The 26,542-nt window shown below is 45.9% G+C and overlaps 1 protein-coding gene across 4 annotated transcripts in view; it reads right to left on the reverse strand.

Moving 5' to 3' along the window:
* Positions 1 to 26,542, reverse strand: part of LOC140395696 (sodium-coupled monocarboxylate transporter 1-like) — a 342,990-nt gene that overhangs the window by 198,430 nt on the left and 118,018 nt on the right. The gene's annotated exons all lie outside the window — the stretch shown is intronic.

Here is a 26,542-nt window from a genome sequence, read left to right on the forward strand (position 1 = left end):
GCAGTTGAAAATGGGACTTTAGCTGATAAAAAGCTTGTGGTATTAAAACTGCATAGGCAATTTGCACATCCGTCTCCTTGGAGGCTGGAAAATTTATTAAAGGATGCAGGGGTAAGGGATGACGACTATACTAAACTGATAGAACAGGTTAGTGACGGCTGTGAAGTTTGTAGGAAGTACAGAAGGACACCAGCATGACCGACAGTAACCCTACCTTTGGCCAGGGATTGTAACGACATTGTGGCCATGGACCTTAAGATCTGGGATAAAGCAAATAATATATTTATCTTGCATTTTGTAGATTTAGCAACCAGATTTAGTCAATCAACGATTGTACGAAGTAAAGAAAAGAGAGTAATTCTGGATCAAATCATGGAAAAATGGATAGGGATAGGAATGGGTCCACCGGCAAAATTCCTTACGGACAATGGGGGAGAATTTGCTAATGATGAGTTTAGGGATATGTGTGAAAACATGAATATCAGATTTATGAATACGGCTGCAGAAAGCCCATTTACTAATGGTGTATGTTAAAGAAATCATGCTGTCATCGGTGACATGCTTCGGAAAATTTTGGCAGATCGACCAAATTGCAGGCTAAATTCAGCTTTAGCATGGGCGGTACATGCAAAGAATTCATTGCAGATGGTTGGGGGCTATAGTCCTTATCAATTAGTGTTTGGTAGAAATCCTAAAATTCCGTCCATTTTGGATGACCAGCCGCCAGCTTGGGAGGGGACTACAATTACCTCTGGTTTTGCTGAACATTTAAATGCATTACATAGCAGTAGAAAAGCTTTTTTGGAAGCAGAAGTCTCTGAAAGAATTCTCAGAGCTTTAAGACATAACGTACGGCCATCAGGTGCGGTTTTTCAGCAAGGAGACATGGTATACTATAAGAGAGACAATTCTAATGAATGGAAAGGCCCAGGGAAGATCATAGGCATAGATGGCAAAACAATTATTTTGCAACATGGTAATCAAGCTGTTAGGGTACATTCATCAAGGATAATGGGTACAGATTACAAATTTTCAAATTTAGACAGAGCAGACAGGCATGACGAGGAACCAGAGTCATCTGGTACGCATGTGTTACAGACCTATGAGGACCAATTAACTGATATAGACAGGGTTTCTGTGGAGGAACACAACACTTCTGGTGAATTAGAACAGGCCATTTTTCTGAAAGGGCAACTGCCAAAAGTTGGTACAAAAGTGACATACTTGCCTGAAGGGTCTAGTCAATGGAAGAATGCAACTGTTATTAGTAGAGCAGGGAAGGCCACTGGAAAGTATAAACATTGGTTGAATGTACAGCATTCAGGGGAAGGAGTCAAGACAATGGATTGGGAAAACGAAGTTCAAAAATGGAGGGCACAGAAACGCAGTGCCAGTTCAGATGGTACATCGGATAGTGAACAGGTCCGCAGGAAAAGGTCGAGAACTATTGAAAGGACATCCCACAGCAGAAGGGAAAGATCAAGCAGAAGCAGTTTCGAACGAGATACCAGGCGGGAGAGGGGACGTAGTTTGTCAAGATCTCGGAACATGAGTAAGACTACGAATACTATTAGGAGTAGAAGCCCACATGCACGTGAGATTTTGGTGGCTTCAAATAAATTAGATGAAAAAGTTATTAAAGAAGCTAAACAGCAAGAATTGCATAGTTGGAGTGAATTTGGGGTATACACGGAAGTACCAGATAGGGGACAAAGAGCTCTATCCCACAGATGGATTTGCACGGAAAAGGTTCTTCCGGATGGAACTTATAAGGCAAAGGCCAGGCTTGTGGCAAGAGGATTTGAAGAAAACTTAGAAGATCAGGATTTAAGGGTAGATTCACCTACAGCAGGAAAGGTTATTTTAAAGATCTTCTTGGCTCTATTAGCCACAAGGGCATGGGAATGCAAATCTATAGATATAAAAGCTGCCTTTTTGCAGGGGCATCAGCTCCAGAGAGACATTTTTCTCCGTCCTCCTAAAGAAGCAGCTAATGCAGAAAGGGTACTCTGGAAGTTGAACAAATGTGTTTATGGATTAAATGATGCATCTAGAGTCTGGTATTTTTCGGTAAGGTCAGTTTTGTTAAAGTTAGGCTGTTGCCAGTTGATAACAGATCCTGCAATGTTTTACTGGCATTTTTATGATGCATGTCGATGTTTTTTTGTGGGGTGGGACTAGTGAATTTGAAGCTATTGTAATCTCTGGTTTGAGGAAAGAATTCAGGGTTGGAAGTCAGGCTTCCGGTACATTTAAGTATATTGGACTGGAAATTGGACAGACTAAGTTAGGGGCAACTTTATGTCAGCAATCTTATTTGTAAAGCATCACCCCAATAGCAATTAGTCGTGGCCGAGTTGCACAAAAAGGCGCAATGGTTTCATAGATAGAAAAAGAACAACTGCGAAGTTTAATTGGGCAACTGAACTGGTTAGGTCGACAGACTAGACCGGACGTGAGTTTTGATGTCTTAGAGTTGAGTACAAAAATGAATGATCCCAAAGTGGAAGACATAATAAGAGCAAATAAAGCGTTGGCCAAACTAAAAATGCAGGAGTGTGTTTTGAAGTTCCCGGTTTTAGGTGACCTTAAGCACTTGAAACTCATAGTTTATAGTGATGCGTCCTACGCAAATTTATGTGATGGGGTTTCAAGCGCAGGAGGTTTTATAATTTTCCTTTTGGGGAACAATGGTGAATGTTGCCTGCTTGTGTGGAAAACAAAGAAAATAAGGAGAGTGGTAAAAAGCACTTTGGCTGCTGAGACGTTAAGCCTTGTAGAGGCGGTGGATATGGCCTTTTATATAAGTATGATATTGACAGAAATTTTGAGATTAGGGGATTTGGGTAATATACCTATTGACTGTCACATTGACAATAAATCCCTGTGGGAAAATGTGTACTCTACAAAAAGTGTCAATGAAAGGTTACGGATAGACATTGCAAGTTTGAAGCAGATGTTGGACAGAGGGGAAATAACAAAAATTAAATGGGTCGACAGGAGCTATCAACTGTCAGACTGTTTTACGAAAAGAGGGGCGAGTTCACAGGAACTTTTGGATATTGTTAATGAAGGGCGCTTGTTTCTGTGACTGTTTTTTTTTTCTTTCTCATCCAAAAAAAAAACAAAAGGGGGGGAAATCATGTGTGTTTTTGAGTTTCTTGAAATTTTGTTTTCACCTAATTATTTTTTTCTCCGAGGCAGGGGAGACTGTTAAGTAATGGGTTACGAGACATTGCAATTAGTTGTCTCATTTATGTTAAGTATCCATTAATTGACACTGATATGTAAACGGACTTCAGGTGGCCTCTGTCAGGAGTTGTGTTGTTAAGAGTTTTGTGCAGAGGCTGTGGAAGTGAAATAAATGGTGTTTGGTGAAAAGGAACAAGAAGTTTAGACTCTTCATATCACAGTAACTAAAACGGCTAACACTGTGAAGATGAATCATTTTGTTACAAGAGGCCAGAGTCACAAATAGGCAGTGTACCTACAAGCCAGGATCTCACATCTGAATCTGCTGGGGAGAACTGCTCAGGAGAATTCACAGCAGGACAGAGCAGTGCTAGTGTTCACTCTGTACAGAACTCCAGAGCCTCCACAGCCTACAAAGAAGAAACTTAACTTGGGAACAAGGCAGCATAAAGATGATTTCTTGAGGTATGATGTTCTCAATTGTGCCAATGCAAATCAGGTGCAAAGCCCATGTGTGTTATATGTAGTGAAGTACTGTCAAATGAAAGGAGAAATTTCAGATTTTGAAAGAGAAGTGGTGGGTGAAAAATTCCTTTTGAAGTTGAGACCCAGTCAGTTGTGAACTTACAGTTGACTCCAAATAAAATGACTAACAAGATAGATGAATTGACGGCACAAATTAAAACATGGGGGTATGATGTCCTTGCTGTAACTGAGACATGGTTGAGAGGGGCAGGATTGGCAGCTCAATATTCCAGGATACATAATCTTCAGGTGGGATAGGGAAGGAGGTAAAAGAGAAGGGGGTGTCACAATTTTGATCAGAGAATCAATTACAGCAGAAAGGAGGGATGACATCTTAGAAGGTTCTTCAACTGAGGCCATATGGGTAGAACTTAAAAACTAAAAGGGAGCAATCACATTGGTGGGAGTGTTCTAAAGTTGTTTTACAAGTACATTAAGGGTAAAAGGATAACTAGGGAAAGAGGGCCCATTGAGGACCACAGCGGTAATTTGTGTGTGGAGTTGGAGGATGTCGGTGGGGTTCTAAATAAATACTGTGTGTCAGTGTTCACTCATGAGAGGGACAGTGTGGGAATAGAAATTGGGGAGAAGGACTGTAATAAAATTTAAAATAGATTAACGTAGACAGAGAGGAGGTTCCGAGTGGTCTGGCAGGCTTAAAGGTAGACAAATATTCAGGGCCAGATGAAATGTATCCCAAGCTGCTGAGTGAGGCAAGGGAGGAAATAGCAGGAGCGTTGGCAATAATTTTCAATTCCTCTCTGGCCACAGGAGAGGTGCCGGAGGACTGGAGGATAGCCAATGTGGTGCCATTATTCAAGAAGGGAGGAAGAGATAAACTAGGAAACTACAGGCCAATCAGTCTAACCTCAGAGGTGGGGGAACTTTTGGAAGCAATTCTGAGCGTCAGAATTAATCTGCATTTGAAAAGGCAGGGATTAAACAAGAACAGTCAGCGTAGTTTTGTTAAGAGGAGGTCATGTCTGACCAACTTGATTGTATTTTCGAAGAGGTGACCAGGTGTATAGATGAAGGCAATGCATTTGACATAATCTACTTCGACTACAGCAAGGCTTTTGATAAGGTCTCACATGGGAGACAGATAGTGAACGTAAGAGCCCATGGGATTCAAGGAAATTTAGCAAGTTGGATCTAGAATTGGCTGAGTGGCAGAAGTCAGAAGGTGTTGGTCGAAGGGTGTTTTTCTGACTGGAAGCCTATGACCAGTGGGGTCCCACAGGGATCAGTGTTGTGGCCTTTGCTGTTTGTAGTTTATATAAATGATTTAAATATTAATGTAGAAGGATTGATCAGTAGGTCTCTGGATGGTATGAAATTTGGTGGGTGGTAAATAGGGAGGAGGATAGTCTTCGATTACAGGAGGATATAGATGGGCTGGTCAGATGGGCTGATCAGTGGCAAAAGGGTTAGGTGATGCACTTGAGCAGGACAAACAAGACAAGGAAATACATGATAAACAGCAGGTCCCTGGGAAGCACCAAGGATCAGAGGGACCTTGGTGTGCATGTACACTGGTCCTTTAAGGTAGCAGGGCAGGTAGATACAGTGGTGAAGAAGGCAATTGGTATACTTGCCTTTATTAGCCGAGGCATAGAGTTTAAGAGCAGGGAGGTTATGCTGGAACTGTACAAAATGTTGGTTAGGCCACAGCTAGGGTATTGTGAGCAGTTCCGGAAACCACATTACAGAAGAGATGTGATAGCACTGGAAAGGATGCAGAGCAGATTTACCAGTATGTTGCCTGGGCAAGAGACTGTTAGTTATGAAGAGAGATTGGATAAACTTGGATTGTTTTCCTTGGAGCAGAGGAGTCTGGGCTAGGACATGACTGAGATGTGTAAAATTTTGAGGGACATAGATAGAGTAGACAGGAACAAATCTTTCCCTTTGGCAGAGGGGCCAATGACCAGGGGGTATAGATTTAAGGTGAGAGGCAGGAGGTTTAGATTGGATGAGAAGGAAAACATTTTTCCCCAGAGGGTTGTGTGAGTCTGGAACTCACTGCCTGAAAGGGTGGTGGAGGCAGAGACTCTCATAACATTTAAGAAGTATTTAGTTATGCACTTGCGATCCCAAGCATACAAGACTGTGGACTAAGCGCTGGAACATGGGATTAGAACATGGGAATTGACTGGCGCAGAAACCTTGGGCCAAAGGGCCTTTTTTGTGCTGTATGATTCTACGACTGTACGACTTTATCTCAGCTCCCTGGTGCAGGTTTTTGGTGCTCACATTGATGAACAACAGAATTCCCTTGAGAAAATAGCGGAAATGCCAAAGAGAAACCTGTTAGTTAATGGAGCAATTTACCTGGTGAGGGCTCACCTTCACTTCTTCTAAACCCTGCTGCATGGTATATCGCCTATCCTGACCGACTTGGGGAGTAGGGGCCAGACAGAGTTTTAGAACAGAATTCCTACAGTGCAGAAGGAGGCCATTCGGCCCATTAAGTCTGTACCAACCCTCTGAAAGAGCACCGTAGGTCCCTAGGTCAGCCCCCCACACAATCCCCGTAGCCCCACCTAACCTGCACATCTTTGGACACTAAAGGGCAATTTATGCATGGTGTGGGGAGTCAGAGGCAAGTTCCCATCTGATTTTGAGAATTGGCTGCCAGACCTTCTCCATCTCAATTTGAAGGCTGGGAGTTTCAGGTTCGATGGAGCACTATCTGGTCTTTGAGGCCTGGGGTTGGCCGGAGGCTCCGACGCAGGTCTTATATTGTTCTGCCATCGATGCTCATCGTGAGGTGGCTGGTCATGTCGAGTCATCCTCCTGGCCGGGGCAGAGGTTCCTTGAAATCTGGATGATGGCGTGGCGGAGGTAATGGTGTTTTGTTCGATGGAACATTTGAGAGATCCTACGGGTTTCTTGACGATTCTGTCATGGCCTTGGCCTTTCCAAGCAACATGGATGGTGTTATTATCCTGCAGTTCATCAGTATTGCTGGACTTTACTCCTTTGTGAATGTTCTGCTGATTTCATGTTATTGTCTTTTCTTCTGACAAGGGTGTGCGCTGTTTGAGCACGAGGGTGAGAGTCATCTGTTATGCTGTTTTGGCAAAATCATATTGAATTGGTAATGTGATATGTGGTTTATGCATAGTCTTATCCCTTTTCTTTTATGAGCTATAAACCTTAATTCACCCGTACCCACCATCACAGCTTCCGAAGTCAGATCAGCCTTCCTGAAAGTGAACCCTCGGCAGGCGACGGGCCCGGACTGGATCCCTGGTCGTGCACTCAGAGCCTGCGCGGACCAGCTGGCAGAGGTATTCGCGGACATCTTTAACCTGTCCCTACTCCACTCCGAGGTCCCCACCTGCTTCAAGAAGATCACCATCATACCGGTACCAAAGAAGAACCAGGCAACGTGCCTCAATGACTACCGACCAGTGGCCCTGACTCCAGTCGTAATGAAGTTCTTCGAGAGGTTGATCATGAAGCGCATCACCTCCATATTCCCAGAACGCCTTGATCCACTGCAATTCGCATACCGCTGCAACCGGTCCACATCAGACACCATTTCCCTGGCCCTACACTCATCCCTAGAGCATCTCGAAAACAAGGACTCCTACATCAGACTCCCATTTATTGACTACAGCTCTGCCTTCAACACCATAATCCCAGCCAAGCTCATATCAAAGCTCCAAAACCTAGGAGTTGGCTCCCCACTCTGCAACTGGATCCTCAATTTTCTGACCAACAGACCACAATCAGTAAGAATGAACAACACCTCCTCCACAATGGTCCTCAACACCGGGGCCCCACAAGGCTGCGTACTTAGCCCCCTACTTTACTCCCTGTACACACACGGCTGCGAGGCAAAACTTGGTTCCAACTCCATCTACAAGTTTGCTGACGATACAACCATAGTGGGCCGGATCACGAATAACAACGAGTCAGAATACAGGAGGGAGATAGAGAACCTAGTGGAGTGGTGTAGCGACAACAATCTCTCCCTCAATGCCAGCAAAACTAAAGAGCTGGTCATTGACTTCAGGAAGCAAAGTACAGTACACACCCCTGTCAGCATCAACGGGGCCGAGGTGGAGATGGTTAGCAGTTTCAAATTGCTAGGGGTGCACATCTCCAAAAATCTGTCCTGGTCCACCCACAGCGACGCTATCACCAAGAAAGCACAACAGCGCCTATACTTCCACAGGAAACGAAGGAAATTCGGCTTGTCCACTTTAACCCGTACCAACTTTTACAGATGCACCATAGAAAGTATCCTATCGGACTGCATCACAGCCTGGTATGGCAACTGCTCGGCCCAGGACCGCAAGAAGCTTCAGAGAGTCGTGAACACCGCCCAGTCCATCACACAAACCTGCCTCCCATCCACTGACTCTATCTACACCTCCCGCTGCCTGGGGAAAGCGGGCAGCATAATCAAAGATCCCTCCCACCTGGCTTACTCACTCTTCTAACTTCTTCCATCGGGCAGGAGATACAGAAGTCTGAGAACACGCACGAACAGACTCAAAAACAGCTTCTTCCCCACTGTCACCAGACTTCTAAATGACCCTCTTATGGACTGACCTCATTAACACTACACCCTGTATGCTTCATCCGATGCCAGTGCTTATGTAGTTACATTGTATATCTTGTGTTGCCCTATTATGTATTTTCTTTTATTCCCTTTTCTTCCCATGTACTTAATGATCTGTTGAGCTGCTCGCAGAAAAATACTTTTCACTGTACCTCGGTACACGTGACAATAAACAAATCCAATCCAATCCTTGCATTTATGAGAAGGGAGTGCATTTTATGTTATTTATAGAGAGATGAGGACAGCCATGGCAGGGTGATAGGTGTGGTGACGGGTGGTAGGGTTAGATACAAACAGAGAAAATAGGAGCAGGAAGCCATTCACCCCTTTGAGCCTGCTCCACCATTCAGTATGATCATGGCTGGTCATCCAACTCAGTAACCTGTTTCTCCCCATATCCTTTTATCCTTTGAGCCCCCAGAGCCATATCTAACTCCTTCTTGAAAATATAATGTTTTTGCCTCAACTGCTTCTTGTGGCAGTGAATTCCACAGGCCGACCACACTCGGTGAAGAAATTTCTCCTCATCTCAGTCCTAAAAGTTTACCCTGTATCCTTATACTATGACTCCGGTGGACATATCCACCATCGGGAACATCCTTCCTGCATCTACCCTGTCTAGTCCCATTTGAATTTTATAGGTTTCCATGAGATACCCCCTCATTCCTCACTAGGTCCTCCTCACATGGATTGAGGAAAGCCCCCATTTAGAGCTAATCGTATCGGATTTTTATTTTAGTATTCAGTCGGGCCCTGTACTGTGGTTGATATCCTGTTGCCCCTTCCCCCCCCCCCCCTTCCTTATGGCTGGGACGTTCCTTTGTCTGAATGTGCAGCTTTTCTCCTCTTCGTCATATGGTGGTGGATGTACACTGGAGGAATACGGTTCTGTGGCTGTATCCTGGTCTTCTTTCTCCTGAAATCCGCTCCTCCTGATAGGTCCCCTTTTTTAAAATCCTGTCTCAATTAGGAGAAGCTAACCATACTGACTATAATCCGAATCTATAGCTGCTGGTCCTGTAGCCGCTTAAAATGGCTAACTCCCGATTAGAATGGCCAAACCCCGATTTAAAATGGCGAATGGAAGAGGCTGATGGGAAAATCAGCCAACAGGACTCAAACAGACAGCTGCAGGTAAAACAGTGTATTCGCCTCTGGGGAAGCCAGACCGAATCGATACCTGCAGCCATCAACATAACAACACCCCAGCCAATCCCCGGGAACAATTGATACAAAATAGACACACAAAGCCAACCCAGACCTTTCGGCGCCAGCAGGAGCTGACACAAAGAGAGGTAAACGACCACCCCTCGATCAAGGAATCACTCCAGCATTGGAGAATATCGAACCAAGTGATTGGGACCAAGTCCAATCACTTGGAACCAGGTACAAGGTCCGCCCGAGAGGCGGGAAGCCCCTGGGGACTATGAGAATAGGGGCCAAGTTCAAATCGAGCCTGCTGCACCCTTCTTCTCCTCTCCGCACCCTTCGAGACCCTTCTGCAAGAGAATGTAAGTTTTACTCCAACGATCGCTACCAGATAGACACTCCTGACTATCGACCTGTACCAGCTTTTGAATCCCGCAGGCTCAGAACCCATTCGAAAGGCCATTCGTTTCCCTGACCTGGTGGGCCATTTCCAAAGTTAAGTATTGGCCTGTTAGTTGTAGGAAGTAGCTTAGAAGTAGAATTAATGTGTAAGTATTAATTGCTGTATATAATAAATGAGCGTTGATTTAACTCTTACTAAGCGGAGTGTTGGATTATTAATCATTACTCGGACTTGAACCACGTGGCGGTATCAGAAAGATACCTGGCGACTCAAGAGCAAAGGTGACAGAATAAGAGCAATTAAACTAAGGCTAAAACGAGCAACAGTCCTCTCTGTATAAATATGTGGAATGATGATCATTCTGTACTGTGCCTGGGGTTGGGGTTATGTTGCGTCTTGCGGTAAATGTAAAATATCCTTTTAGAACTGGGGTTCTCGTCAATTTCCTTTGTATTTTTCTATTTTTGTTATGGTGGTGTTAAAGAATCTTTGATTGGCTCCTGCAGGGGCACAGACGGGTCTGTTATATGAGGGTGTAATAGCATGAGTTATCACTGAGGAGACTTCTTGTATAACGAAGAGGCTTATTGGAAACAACAATGAGATTTAACTATTTACAGGCAGAGGTATATCATACAGGTCTTTACTCCTTGATCCCAGGGTCCACACTGCCCGGACTCCTGTTCCTATTGGTCGGGGCTCGAGCACTCCCACACGATAGGCCCTGAGCGGGTCACATGGCCTGCGAAGGATCACATCCTTAACAGGACCACATTATCACATAGGGGAGGAGGTTACAGTATGTAATTGGTGCCTCTGGTGTTGCTGAACCTGAACATGGCACCAAGAACATGTCCTGAATTCTAGTGGTTGTTGCACACAATTGCTGCATTGGAAGGTGTGTACCTTTTTACCATCTTTTCGTGGCATTATCCATTTCCCCTTTGGTTTCTGACAGTGCGTATAGAGGCACCAAGTTAAGTCTAATGTTTGTACTGAGTCAGCCATATAGTTGCTCCTCCTGTTCCCCTCTGTATCCATGTATGTGGAGACATTTTTGCTGAGCTGTAACATCCCTGTGGTTTTGTTGTTTTATTTGTTCAAATGAAAAACTTCAATGAAAATACTTTTTACAAAAACATCAATTCCATTTGGGTCGCCTGCCCATTGGGCCCATGCTTAATATCGCACGGGCAACAAAGCAAATTGATCAGTTGGGCTTTTAATCACCTCTTTAATTGCTTGCGGGCACGCACCGAACCCGCGTGCGCCTGCAGAGCGAAATATCACCCGCCCAACATCATCACACTCTATTTCATGGATTTCTGGGTCAGACCCAGAAGCCGTAAAATTGTACCCATTAAAAATTGGAGTAGCTGTAGGATAAGGCCCTTAATTGAGCATTTATTGACCTCCTAAGGACCTCAATTGGGCCATGGTGAGCGCCAGCCCAGCACCTCCACCCACCACTTGTAAACCCGTGGCAGAGATATTGCCAATGACTCGGCACCTTAAGTTATAGGTCCATCCACTACTTTTTCCACAGTAGTGACAAATTTAGACTATGTTAAACAGAAGTGAAAGTTTCAATGATCATTTCTGCTGGAATGCCCCTCTTATCGCTCATTGGGGAGACCTCTGAGTGACAGTTATCTTCTTATACTTCTATTTCCAAGTCCAAAGTTGCTGACTATCTTTCAATGAAGGATCAAGTCCATGCCCTTTTGTATGGCAAAACTGTGTGGGACACATGACCTGGGGCATGTTCCAGAATTCCTCTCAGTTCCCATGGCAGTAAACAAAAATACCCCATTAAAACCGAAAATGTTGTACTGATGACTAAAGTGGCAGAGACACTCTTCAGCTGCCCATTCATCAGCTCTTAACTGAGTAATTAGCCATGGGAACAATTAGTATACAATTGTCTTGTAAAATGGAATTCAAAGTGCCAGCTCAGCCTTCGTCTGACTGATGAAAAGGGTGTCTGAGGACCAGGATCTCAAACCCAAGACTAAGCATACATAAGGTCTAGGCGACTGAAGACAGACAAAGCTTTGGAAGAATATCGGGAATGTAGGACCAATCTGAAACGAGGAGTCAAGAGGGCTAAAATGGGTCATGAAATATCTTTAGCAAACAGTGTTAAGAAAAATCCCAAAGCCTTTTATTCTTATATATAAGGAGCAAGAGGGTAACTAGAGAAAGGGTTGGCCCACTCAAAGACAAAGGAGGAAAGTTATGCGTGGAGTCAGAGAAAATGGATGAGATTCTTAACGAGTACTTTGCATCGGTATTCACCGAGGAGAGGGACATGACGGATGTTGAGGTTAGGGATAGATGTTTGATTACTCTAGGTCAAGTCGACATAAGGAGGGATGATGTGTTGGGTATTCTAAAAGGCATTAAGGTGGATACGTCCCCAGGTCCGGATGGGATCTATCCCAGGTTACTGAGGGAGGTGAGAGAGGAAATAGCTGGGACCTTAACAGATATCTTTGCAGCATCCTTTGTTGCTAACTTTTGGTTGGTTCAATTGGCTCTGTTTTATAACCTTTGCTCTCGAGTCGCCAGGTATCTTTATGATACCGCCACGAGGTTCAAGTTCCAGTAATGATCAATAACTCAATACACCAATTAGTAAGATTCAAATCAAAGCACATTTATTATACACAGTAATCGCTACTCATGCATAAATTCTACTTCTAAGCTACTTCTACAACTAACAGGACTATACTTAGCTTCGGACTGGCCCACCAGGTCAGGGGAACAAATGGCCTTTCGTTCGGGTTCTGAGTCTGCAGGATTTGAAGTTGGTACGGACTGGTAGCTGGGAGCGCCTATCTCGTAGCGAGCGTTGATTTATGACTTACTGCATCTCGGCGGCAGCTGACCCGGTCACTGTCAAGGGTTGATTCGCGTTGCTGAGTTACCCGGTCAAGAAAACCGATTTGAACTTGGGGGCTTAACTTTATAGTCCCCAGGGGCTTCCTGCCTTTCGGGGCTGACCCTGTACCTTCGTTCCAATCGCTTGGTTCGATTTCTCCAATACTGGAGCGGTTCCCTGATCGATGGGCGGTCTTGAAGTGTCCGTTAACCTTTTTTGTGTTGGCTCCTGCTGGCGCCGGGGAGTCTGGCTTGGCTTTGTTTATCCCAAATGTTTTGATTGTACCCGGGGATCGCTCATTAGTATATAGGTGGCTGCTACATTATTATGCAGATGGCTGCTTGTATCGATGCTGTCTGGGCTTTTGCAGAGTTTAATACACAGTAACTTGCACATGCTAGTTTCTGCCTGTGTAGGCTGAATTTCCCTGCAGCCTTTGCTGTTCTCCATTTTACGTCGGGAGTTGGCCAACCCAGGTGGCTACACCTTGAACACAGGTGAGGTACCGGAGGACTGGAGAATTGCTAATGTTGTCCCCTCATTTCAGAAAGGTAGCAGGGATAATCCAGGTAATTATAGACCAGTAAGCCTGACGTCAGTGGTAGGGAAGCTGCTGGAGAAGATACCGAGGGATAGGATCTATTCCCATTTGGAAGAAAATGGGCTTATCAGTGATAGGCAACATGGTTTTGTGCAGGGAAGGTCATGTCTTACCAATTTAATAGAATTCTTTGAGGAAGTGACAAAGTTGATTGATGGGGGAAGGGCTGTAGATGTCATATACATGGACTTCAGTAAGGCATTTGATAAGGTTCCCCATGGTAGGCTGATGGAGAAAGTGAAGTCTCATGGGGTCCAGGGTGCACTAGCTAGATGGATAAAGAACTGGCTGGGCAACAGGAGTCAGAGAGTAGTAGTGGAAGGGAGTTTCTCAAAATAGAGAACTGTGACCAGTGGTGTTCCACAGGGGTCCGTGCTGGGACCACTGTTGTTTGTGATATACATAAATGATCTGGAGGAAGGTATAGGTGGTCTGAATAGCAAGTTTGCAGATGACACTAAGATTGGTGGAGTAGCAGGTAGTGAAGGGGACTGGCAGAGAATACAGCAGAATATAGATAGATTGGAGAGTTGGGCGGAGAATTGGCAGATGGAGTTCAATCCGGGCAAATGCGAGGTGATGCATTTTGGAAGATCCAATTCAAGAGCAAACTATACGGTAAATGAAAACGCCCTGGGGAAAATTGATGTACAGAGAGATCTGGGTGTTCAGGTCCATTGTACCCTGAAGGTGGCTGTGCAGGTCGATAGAGTGGTGAAGAAGGCTTACGGCATGCTTTCCTTCATCGGAAGGGGTATTGAGTAAAAGAGTTGGCAGGTCATGTTACAGTTGTATAAGACTTTGGTTGGGCCACATTTGGAATACCGCGTACAGTTCTGGTCGCCACATTACCAAAAGGATGTGGATGCTTTGGAGAAGGTGCAGAGGAGGTTCACCAGGATGTTGCCTGGTATGGAGGGCGCTAGCTATGAAGAGAGGTTGAATAGATTAGGATTATTTTCATTAGAAAGACGGAGGTTGAGGGGGGACCTCATTGAGATCTACAAAATCATGAGAGGTATAGACAGGGTGGATAGCAAGAAGATTTTTCCCAGAGTGGGGGACTCAATTACTAGGGGTCACGAGTTCAAGGTGAGAGGGGAAAAGTTTAAGGGAGATATGCGTGGAAAGTTCTTTACGCAGAGGGTGGTGGGTGCCTGGAACGCATTGCCTGCAGAGGTGGTAGAGGCAGGTACGATAGCGTCATTTAAGATGTATCTAGACAGATACATGAATGGGCAGGGAGCAGAGGGATACAGATCCTTAGAAAATAGGCAACAGTTTTAGATAGAGGATCTGGATCGGCGCAGGCTTGGAGGGCCGAAGGGCCTGATCCTGTGCTGTAATTTTTCTTTGTTCTTTGTTCTTCTTTGTCATGGTTTACTGGGTAGCAGTGATCCTGCATGATATGCCTTCAATAAGCACACGACGAGTGATGGATGTAACTGAGGCTTTAATACACTAAACAGGAAGCCTCCGGGTCTCTGACCCGAACTGGGTTGGAGGCGGAGACTTGCCACCTTTATACATGAGCCCGAAGGGAGGAGCCACAGGCGGAGCCAGCCTGGACAAGGCCAGGCATGTACAACACAACACAATGCAATACAATGCAATACCGTGGTTTACCACATTCACTCCCTGATAAAAAAAGAGTCCAGCGGGGGTGAAGTGGTCTCAACGGTCAAGAGTGTCAGGGGCCTTGACCTACCGCCGTGATCGCCTCAGTCCCGGCTGTGGTGTGGGCACCGGTGTCGAAACTTGCGCGTCCGGGAGCATGTTGGCTTCTTCTTCACTCAGATGTTGAGTCGGTGAAGGGGGGGGGCGGTGTATGGGCAGAGGTGGTGGTGATTGTCGGAGGTGGTGGTGATTGTCGGAGGTGGTGATGATTGTCGCCGGTGGGCCTGAGGGTGAAAGTTCGTGAGGTAGATGGGCAGGGGTGGGGGAAGACGGCGTAGGGTTGGGGGTGGTGGTGATGGTTGCTGGGGAACCTGCAGGTGCCAAATCCCGAAGGGAGACTGTGTCCTGTCGCCTGTCCTGATGTGCCACGTAGGCATATTGTGGATTTGCATGGAGGAGCAGGACCTTCTCGACGAGGGGGTCGGATTTATGGCTCCTCGCATGCTTCCGGAGAAGGGCGGGCCCTGGGACTGCCAGCCAGGATGGGAGCGAGACTCCGGAGGTGGATTTCCTGGGGAAAGCAAACATACGCTCGTGAGGAGTCTCGTTGGTGGCTGTACACAGGGGCGCGTCGGAGAGGACCTCCTTCCATAGGGAGACTGGGAGACTTCTAGACCGTAGGGCCAGGAGGACGGCCTTCCAAACCGTCGCGTTCTCCCTCTCCACCTGTCAGTTTCCCCAGGGGTTATAGCTGGCCGTTCTGCTGGAGGCAATGCCCTTGCTGAACAGGAACTGTCGCAACTCATCGCTCATGAAGGAGGATCCCCGATCACTGTGGATGTAGGCGGGGAACCCGAACAGGGTGAAAAGACTGTGCAGGGCCTTGATGACGGAGGCAGAGGTCATGTCAGGTAACGGGATGGCGAAGGGGAATCTTGAGTACCCGTCAACGATGTTGAGGGAGTACACGTTACAGTCAGTGGAGGGGAGGGGCCCTTTGAAATTGATGCTGAGGCGCTCAAAGGGGCGAGAGGCCTTTACCAGGTGTGCTCTGTCTGGCCGACAGAAGTGCGGCTTGCACTCCGCGCAGACCTGGCAGTCCCTGGTCATGGTCCTGGCCTCCTCAATGGAGTAAGGCAGGTTGCAAGCCTTGATGAAGTGAAAACATGGGTGACCCCCGGGTGACAGAGGTCATTGTGGAGGGCCCGGAGTCGGTCTACCTGTGCGCTGGCACATGTACCACGGGATAGGGCATCTGGGGGCTCATTGAGCTTCCCAGGTCGATACAAGATATCGTAGTTGTAGGTGGAGAGCTCGATCCTCCACCTCAGTATCTTGTCATTCTTGATCTTGCCCCGCTGTGTGTTATTGGACATGAAGGCTACCGACCGTTGGTCAGTGAGGAGAGTGAATCGCCTGCCAGCCAGGTAATGCCTCCAAATCGCACAGCTTCTACGATGGCTTGGGCTTCCTTTTCAACGGAGGAGTGTCGAATTTCGGAGGCATGGAGGATACGGGAGAAGAAAGCCACGGGCCTGCCAGCCTGGTTGAGGGTAGCGGCCAGAGCAAAGTCCGACGCATCGCTCTCCACTTTGAATGGGATGGACTTGTCCACCGCGTGCATCGCGGCTTTGGCAATATCTGCCTTGATGCGATTGAAGGCCAGTCGGGCCTCGGTCGTCAGGGGAAAAATGTAGGATTTGATAAGTGGGCGGGCCTTGTCCGCATAATTGGGGACCCACTGCGCATAGTACGAGAAGAACCCCAAGCATCTCTTCAGGGCTTTGGGCAGTGGGGGACGGGGAGTTCCATGAGGGGGGCATGTGGTCAGGGTCGGGCCCTAGGACTCCGTGTTCCACGACGTAGCCGAGGATGGCTAGGCGGGTTGTGCGGAAGACGCATTTTTCTTTATTATAGGTGCGATTCAGGAGTTTGGCGGTGTGGAGGAAGTGCCGGAGGTTTTCGTCATGGTCCTGCTGGTCACGGCCGCAGATGGTGAAATTGTCTAAGTACGGGAAAGTGGCCCGCAGCCCGTACTGGTCAATCATTCGGTCCATTTCCCTTTGGAAGACCGAGACCCCATTGGTGATGCCGAAGGGGACCCTGAGGAAGTGGTAGAAGCGGCCATCTGCCTCGAAGGCACTGTATTGGCGGTCCTCCGGGCGGATAAGGAGCTGGTGGTACGCGGACTTAAAGTCAACTGCGGAGAAGACTCGATACTGCGCAATCTGGTTGACCATGTCAGATATGCGGGGGAGGGGGTACACATCGAGCTGCATGTACCGGTTGGTGGTCTGCCTGTAATCGATGACCATCCGGTGTTTCTCCCCAGTCTTGACGACCACCACTTGGGCTCTCCAGGGGCTGGTACTAGCCTCAATGATCCCCTCTCGCAGGAGTCGCTGGACCTCTGACCTGATAAAGGCCCTGTCCCGGGCACTGTATCGTCTGCTCCTGGTAGCGATGGGCTTACAGTCTGGGGTGAAGTTTGCGAAGAGCGAGGATGGGTCGACCTTAAGGGTCGCAAGGCTACAGACAGTGAGGGGGGGGCAGGGGTCCACCGAGCTTTAAAGTAAGGCTCTCAGGTGACACTGGAAGTCGGGCCCCAGCAATAGGGCAGCGCAGAGATGGGGAAGGACGTAGAGTTTGAAGTTAGCGTACTCTACGCTTTGTATAGTAAGGGTCGCGACACAGTACTCCCGGATTTCTACTGCATGGGATCCGGAAGCCAGGGAGATATTCTGGGTTGAGGGTAAGATTGGGAGGGAGCAGCGCCTTACCGTATCTGGGTGAATGAAAGAGTCGGAAAGACAGGCCTGTCTCGTGCCTGTTGATCCGGACGGTCATCGTAGACTTCGTGAGGTGGTGCGGCCGGGTCTGGTCAAGCATGATGGAGGCGAGCTTCGGTAGGAGGTCGGTAGGTCGGTCGGAGGTAGCAGCAGCCAGCATACGGTCAGAGGAGCCAGGCTCCCAGGAGGCATTGGAGTGGTCCCAAGATGGCGGCCCCCATGGGTCACGATGCGGGAGGCATCGGCGATGGCATCACAGATGGCGGCCCCCATGGGTCGCGGGTGGCAGTGGTGATGGCATCCAAGGTGGCGGCCCCCGTGGGTCGCGCGTGGTGCTTGGAGGATGCATTAAAGATGGCGGCCCACATGGGTCGCACATGGCTGCCGAAATTGAAGATGGCGGTGAAGATGGAGCCGCCCACGGGTCGCACATAGCGGGTGGCACGGAAGCTGGGGGCGGCCCCGACAGGCAGCAGGCAGCGCTGCTGGGCCTAGAGGTTTTAGGGGGAGATCGGGCCTGGCAGGCTTTTGCAAAGTGGCCCTTCTTCCCACAGCCGTTGCAAGTTGCGTTCCGTGCAGGGCAGCGTGTCTGGGGTGGCTGCCCTGGCCGCAAAAGTAGCACCTCGGAACTGCGGCGATGGCGGGCCGCTGCGCGGCACAGGCTTGCGTCGCACCCGGGTCGGATGATGGCTGCGCCCATGAGGCCCACGAGGGTGCCGCGCGGTTGGAGGTATAGGCCTCCATGTTCTGGGAGGCCACCTGCAGCGAGTTGGAGAATTGCATTGTCTCTGGGAGGCCGAGTGTACCCCCTTCTAGTAATCTCTGGCAGATATAATTTGATTTCATGCCCGCGACATAAGTGCCCCTGATCAGCAGCTCCACGTGCTGGGTAGCCGATATCGCCCGGCAATCACAGTTCCGGCAGAGTACACGCAAAGCACGCAGGAATTCTGCAAGTGATTCCCCCGGACATTGCGGTCTCGTGGCAAGGAGGTGCCTAGCATACGCCTCGTTAACGGACTTCACGTATTGTCCCCTCAGTAGCATTATTGCGTCCACATCAGGGGGCGTCCCTGATGAGAATAAAGACTCTTAGGCTTACCCTTACGTGGAGGATCTGATTCCTCTGGAGGTCTGTGAAGTCTTCGGTGAAGGATGCGAGGTACGCTTCGAAGCAGCTTAGCCAGTGCTCAAATGTTTCTGTGGTGTCGGCTGCTTGTGGGTCCAGCTCCAGGCGATCAGGCTTGAGTGATGAGTTCATCTTAAAGTTTAGTGTATTAAATTGTTATGCCTTCAATAAGCACACGACAAGTGATGGATGTAACTGAGGCTTTAATACATTAAACAGCAAGCTTCCTGGCCTCTGACCCGAACTGGGTCGGGGGCGGAGACTTGCCACCTTTATACATGAGCCCGAGGGGAGGAGCCACAGGCGGAGCCAGCCTGGACAAGCCCAGGCATGTACAACACAACACAATGCAATACAGTGGTTTACCACACTGCATTTTTATACACTTCAGAGCCTTGGAAAACCTACAGCAGGTACTTCAAAACACTAGAAATGTATCGCCTGTGGTGCCTTCATAAGATCCTCTAATTCCGATGGCAGGAAAGGCAGTCCAACAACAGCATCCTCTCCCAAGCCAACATTCACCTCATCAAATCTCTGATCATTTAATCATCTCTGCTCGATGGAACATTTCATTCATATTCCTCATATCAGAGTCCTAAGCAACTGTTCTACTCAGAACGCAATCGCACGAGGAGACTCCCAGAATCGCGGAAATGCTTTAGGATGTTCTCAAAACATCCTCGAAGAGATCAAACATCCCCGATTGTCCCTGGCTTGTGACCGACCAAAATGGAGAAGGTTAATTTGAGAAGACACTTACCAATTCAAACAACTTAATCAGAAGGTACACAGTGGTTAGCATTGCTGCCTCACAGGGCCAGGGACCAGGGTTCAATCCCGGTCTTGAGTGACTGTCTGTGTGGAGTTTGCACAAACTCCCTGTGTCTACCTGGGTTTCCTCCAGATGCTCTGGTTTCCTCCCACATTCCAAAGATGTGCAGGTTAGGAGAACTGGCCATACTAAATTGTTCCTTTGGGGTTACGGGGATAGAACATAAGAACATAAGAACTAGGAGCAGGAGTAGGCCATCTGGCCCATCGAGCCTGCTCCGTCATTCAATGAGATCATGGCTGATCTTTTGTGGACTCAGCTTCACTTTCCGGCCCGAACACCATAACCCTTAATCCCTTCATTCTTCAAAAAACTATCTATCTTTATCTTAAAAACATTTAATGAAGGAGCCTCAACTGCTTCACTGGGCAAGGAATTCCATAGATTCACAACCCTTTGGGTGAAGATGTTCTTCCTAAACTCAGTCCTAAATCTACTTCCCCTTATTTTGAGGCTATGCCCCCTAGTTCTGCTTTCATCCGCCAATGTAAACAACCTGCCCGCATCTATCCTATCCATTCCCTTCCTAATTTAATATGTTTCTATAAGATCCGCCTCCATCCTTCTAAATTCCAACGAGTACAGTCCCAGTCTACTCAACCTCTCCTCGTAATTCAACCCCTTCAACTCTGGGATTAACCTGGTGAATCTCCTCTGCACACCCTCCAGCGCCAGTACGTCCTTTCTCAGGTAAGGAGACCAAAACTGAACACAATACTCCAAGTGTGGCCTCACTAACACCTTATACAATTGCAGCATAACCTCCCTAGTCTTAAACCCAATCCCTCTAGCAATGAAGGATAAAATTCCATTTGCCTTCTTAATCACCGGTTGCACCGGTAAACCAACTTTTTGCGACTCATGCACTAGCACCAGGTCTCTCTGCACAGCAGCATGTTTTAATATTTTATCATTTAAATAATAATCTCTTTTGCTGTTATTCCTACCAAAATAGATAACCTCACATTTGTCAACATTGTATTCCATCTGCCAGACCCTAGCCCATACACTTAACCTATCCAAATACCTCTGCAGACTTCCAGTATCCTCTGCACTTTTTGCTTTACCGCTCATCTTAGTGTCGTCTGCAAACTTGGACACATTGCCCTTGGTCCCCAACTCCAAATCATCTATGTAAATTGTGAACAATTGTGGGCCCAACACTGATCCCTGAGGGACATCACTAGCTACTGATTGCCAACCAGAGAAACACCCATTAATCTCCCCTCTTTGCTTTCTATTAATTAACCAATCGTCTATCCATGCTACTACTTTACCTTTAATGCCATGCATCTTTATCTCATGCAGCAACCTTTTGTGTGGCACCTTGTCAAAGGCTTTCTGGAAATCCAGATATACCACATCCATTGGCTCCCCGTTATCTACCGCACTGGCAATGTTCTCAAGAAATTCCACTAAATTAGTGAGGCACGACCTGCCCTTTATGAACCCATGCTGCGTCTGCCCAATGGGACAATTTCCATCCAGATGCCTTGCTATTTCTTCCTTAATGATAGATTCCAGCATAGGGTGGGGGAATGGGGCCTGGATGAGTTGCTCTTTAAGAGGATTGGTGCAGATCGATGGGCCAAATGGCCTTCTTCTGCACTGTGGAAATTCTATGAGAAATAAAGGGGGTTGTATTTGAATTGATGGTTGCTAAGATGTTCACTGTATGTATTAAAAAGGTTAACTTGAGTTCATGGAATAAACATTCCATTTCTGCTGTACCACACCTGTAGAGAGGGCCGTGTGTTCCCCATACCACAATCTATTAAAAGTTGTGGGTCAGGTGAACTCCATGATACACTTTGGAGTTCTCTAAACCCTGGCCCATAACAAATTGGGGGCTCGTCCGGGATAAAAGTCTATCTGTTGGATTGGCTTAGTGAACTTAAAGACAGTGAGGGGTGAGCATATTCTGGTTTCTTTTCGGGTGTGGTATTTCAGTTTAAATAGGGAGTGTGTTGTGGACAATGGCTCTTTCAGCGGCTCAGAAGTTTTTGAGGGTGCAGATGGTCACACGCAGTGCCTTATGGGCAGAGACTAAAAGCAGACTGTTAGATTTGGCAAAAAGATTGCAGTTAACATTACCTGACAAAATGCAAAAAGGTGAGGTAATTATGGCGGAGGCTAAGCATTTGAAGTTGCCTGAGATACAGTCTCACTCATTAGGAATGGCAAAGATCGAGTTGCAGATTAAGCAACTTGAGCATGAGAAAGAATTAAAGCAGCTTGAATACGAAAGAGAGGAAAAAGAAAGCGAGAGAGCGGGAAGAGAAAGAGACAGAGAGGAAAAAGAAATGGAGAGAGAAGAAAGGAGAAAAGAAAGAATAGCCAAAGCAGAACAAAAAGAAAGAGAAAGGGAGATACAGATCAGGGAAAAAGATAAAGAGAGAGAGTTTGAACTTCGTAAAATGGCCATGAAACATGACAGTCAGTTAAAATTGGCAGACATAAAGGGAAGCATACAGTTGGATAATAGTGATGAGGATAGTGAGAAAGAGCGTCATAGTCGAAGGTTTGGTGGGGATCTATTTAAATATGTCCAAGCATCGCCATGTTTTGAGGAGAAGGAGGTGGAAGCCTTTTTCAATTCATTTGAGAAGGTAGCTAAACAAATGAAATGGCCACAGGACATGTGGGTATGACTGATTCAAACAAAGCTGATAGGGAGGGCTCGTGAAGTGTTTGCATCACTACCGGAGGAGGTATCTGGGACGTATGAGGAGGTGAAAAAATCCATCTTAGGTGCATATGAACTAGTGCCTGAACCTACAGACAAAGGTTTAGAAATTTAAGGAAAAAATTTGGTCAAACATACACGGAGTTTGAAAGGATCAAACAGAGTCATTTTGATAGGTGGATAAGGGCTTTGAAAATAGACCAAACGTATGAAGCTCTCAGAGAAATGTTCTTTTGGAGGAGTTAAAAAATGCAATTCCTGATGTAGTGAGAAATCATGTGGAAGAGCAGAGGGTTTAAACTGCGAGATTAGCAGCAGAAATGGCAGATGATTATGAATTAGTTCATAAATCAAAGCTTGGTTTCCGACATCAGTTTCAGCCTATGAGGGATAGAACCTGGGGACATGAGAAATACTCAAGTGGTAAAGGTGATCTGATGGGAGATAATAAGGAGAGTGTACCTCAGATTAAAAAAGAAATCCAGGAGGGTGGAAGAGACATGAAAAGTTTCAAATGTTTTCACTGTAATAAACTAGGCCATGCAAAGTCACAGTGTTGGTGGTTGAAGAAAAGCACTGGGAAGGCTGATGTGGTAAAACAGGATAAGACAGTGGGGTTTGTTAAAGTGGTAAAAGAAAGCCCAAGTGAAGGGAAGGAGGTGCAAAAGATTGTACAGCCTGATCAAGAGGTGATTGTTAAGAAGGTGCCAGTTCTCTTTAAATAATTTAATTGTGTGGGTAACGTTTACTCATGTGTATCAGGAGGAGCAGGTAAATAAGTCACAATTTTAAGAGGTACGGGAGCTAGTCAAACTTTAATGGTAAGAGATGAGGAGTTATGTAGTTTGGGAAGAATATTGCCAGAAAAGGTGGTAATATGTGGAATTCGTTCCATTATATAAGGTAAGGTTGGAAAATCCAGTGAAGAGTGGTGAAGTGGTAGTAGGAGTAATAGAGAAACTATCTTGTCCAGGGATACAGTTTATCTTGGGTAATGATATAGCTGGATCGCAGGTGGGAGTGATGCTTACTGTGATTGATAAGCCAGTGGGAAATCAGACAATTGAAGTGTTGAAGGATGAATATCCAGGGATTTTTCCGGATTGTGTGTTAACAAGGTTGCAAAGTCACAGGTTTACGACAAGAGGAGAAATCAAAGAGTGAAGATGAAGTTGAAATGCAATTATCAGAAACGATTTTTGATCAGATGGTTGAAAAAGAACAAGAACAGGTGGAGGATGAGGCGGATATTTTTAGTTCAGGAAAATTGGCGGAGTTACAACAGAAAGAGATAGAAATAAAACGGATGTATCAGAAAGTATATACGGAAGAGGAATCTGAGTGTATACCAAAGTGTTAATACCGTAAAAGTAATGTCTTGATGAGAAAAAGGAGACCTTTACATATGCAGATGGATGAAAAGTGGGCAGAAGTTCATCAAGTAGTATTGCCGGTAGGGTATAGAAAGGAGGTGTTGCGAATTGCACCTGAGGTACCAGTGGGAGGTCATTTGGGGATAAGGAAAACTCAAGCTAAAATCCAGAAACATTTTTATTGGCCTAGACTGCATAAAGATGTAGTTAAATTTTGGCAATCATGTCACACATATCAAGTGATAGGGAGACCTCAAGCAGTGATAAAACCAGCGCCCTTAATACCCATTCCAGCATTTGAGGAACCTTTTACAAGGGGCCTAAATGATTGCATAGGACCGCTTCATAAAACAAAAAGTGGGAATCAATATCTTTTGACGATAATGGATGTGTCTACTAGGTTTCCAGAGGCCATTCCAGTACGTAATATTACAGCTAAAAAGATTGTGGAGGAGTTACTTAAATTCTTTACTAGATATGGACTACCCACAGAAATACAATCGGATCAAGGATCAAATTTTAACTCAAGATTATTCAAAGAAGTTATGGATAGCTCAGGAATAAAACAATTTGAATCAACTACGTACCATCCAGAATCGCAGGGAGCATTAGAAAGGTGGCATCTGACACGAAAGACAATGTTGATGGCTTATCGTCACGATTATCCAGAGGATTGGGATAAAGGAATTCCATTTGTACTGTTTGCAATTAGGGATGCACCTAATGAGTCAACCAAATTTAGTCCTTTTGAACTAATTTTTGGTCATGAGGTAAGAGGACCACTTAAATTGATTAAGGAAAAATTGGTGAATGAAAAATCGGAAATTACATTATTGGATTACGTGTCAAATTTTAGGGATCGATTAAATAGAGCAGGTGAATTGGCTAGACAACATTTAAAAGCTGCACAAAATGTGATGAAACGGGTAGTGGACAAGAAATCCAAAGTTCGTAGTTTTGCCAGTAGAGATAAAGTTTTAGTATAGTTACCAGTGGTAGGTGAACCTTTAAAAGCAAGGTTTTGTGGACCTTATCAGATTTAGAGGAAATTAAGTGAGGTGAATTATGTGGTAAAAACACCAGATAGAAGGAAGACTCACCGAGTGTGTCATGTGAATATGCTTAAAAGGTACTTTGAAAGGGAAGGAGAAAAAGGAGGAGGTTTTAATGATTCTAACTCAAAGTGACAAACCAAATCCAGATGACTGGTGAATTTGACATACCTCAAATTAAATTGGAAAATGAGGATGTTCTTAAAAATTGGGCTAAATTGTTGAGTTACCTTCCAGAGGAAAAACGGACTGACCTGAAAGAGTTATTGATATCACATGGGCAAGTTTGTTGAGATAAATTGGGAAGTACTAAAATGGCTATACATGATGTAGATGTGGGAAAGGCTGTTCAAATCAAACAACATCCATCCAGACTTAACCCTTTAAAATTGGCACAGGTTAACAAAGAGATTGAGAGTATGTTTAAAAATGGCATAATTGAAGTGGTTGCATCCAATGGAGCTCACCCATAGTGATGGTACCAAAACCGGACGGTACCCAATGGTTGTGTGTGGACTATAGAAAGGTTAATGCAGTTACAAGAACGGACTCTTATCTTATCCCACGTTTGGAGGATTGCATTGAGAAAGTGGGACAATCAGCTTTTATTTCCAAACTGGATTTACTTAAAAGTTACTGGCAGGCACCTTTATCCGAAAGAGCGAAGGAGATTTCAGCTTTTGTGACTCCAGATGATATATACCAATTCAAAGTTATGCCATTTAGCATGAAAACACCCCAGCCACATTTCAACGGTTAACTAACAAAGTTGTTTCAGGGTTACCCAATTGTGCGGTACACATCGACGATCTGGTAATTTTCAGCCAGACATGGAAAGAACATTTAAAACATCTGATGGAGTTATTCGATCGACTTCAGGAGGCGGGTTTGGTGATAAACCTAGCCAAAAGTGAATTTGGAAAAGCCCAAGTCACTTTCATTGCGGAGTTTCCGATACCCCCAAGACGAAGGGAAATAATGCGATTTCTTGGCATGAGTGGATTTGATCGAACATTTGTGAAACCTTTTTGTGGCGTGGTTGCTCCACTGATAGACTTGCTGAAGAAACGTCAAAGGTTTCAGTGGCAGCAGACTTTCAACAGGCATTTGACGGCCTCAAAGCTGTGATAACCAATGCTCATGTGTTGGAGAATTACAAGGGACTCTGTGATTAGATTGAACTAAAGTATCTGACTTTAAAGAGAAATGCCAAGATACAAGACAGTATCTTGTTCAAAGATACTGTCAATCGAGAAGGATTTCGGTTGGAGGAAGAAGAACAAAAATGGACTACATTATTATATCTGTTTGCGTGTGTTGTTTTTTGAAACAAAAAAGTATATTTCCTGTGTGCATTTCTTAAAGGATGGTGAAAAGGTGAACAGGAAACCATCTTGAAGTTGATAGTTTAGTTTATTTTCTTGGGGGGAGGTGTCATGTGAGAGTACTTATAGGAAGTGGGTGTTTAAGAAATGTACCTTTAAGAAATGGGTGTTTATCAGTGATGTCAGAGTGTGGGTGGAGCTGGGCTGTCTGTCAGCTTTTTACTTTTGTTTTAGGCTGTTTGCTGCAGGGTGTGTTTTAGTTTTGTTTTCAGTGTTGGAGCTGAAGCCAGACAAAGCAGGTGTACTGTTGATCTCTCTGCCATGAATAGGCTATCTCTTGATCATTGGTGAATTCAGAATTATAAATGTTCTCAGTAGTGAATGTAAACCTAATGTGCTTCTGTTA

The sequence above is a fragment of the Scyliorhinus torazame genome, chromosome 18 (genome assembly GCF_047496885.1).
Source record: "Scyliorhinus torazame isolate Kashiwa2021f chromosome 18, sScyTor2.1, whole genome shotgun sequence".
Taxonomy (NCBI): domain Eukaryota; kingdom Metazoa; phylum Chordata; class Chondrichthyes; order Carcharhiniformes; family Scyliorhinidae; genus Scyliorhinus; species Scyliorhinus torazame.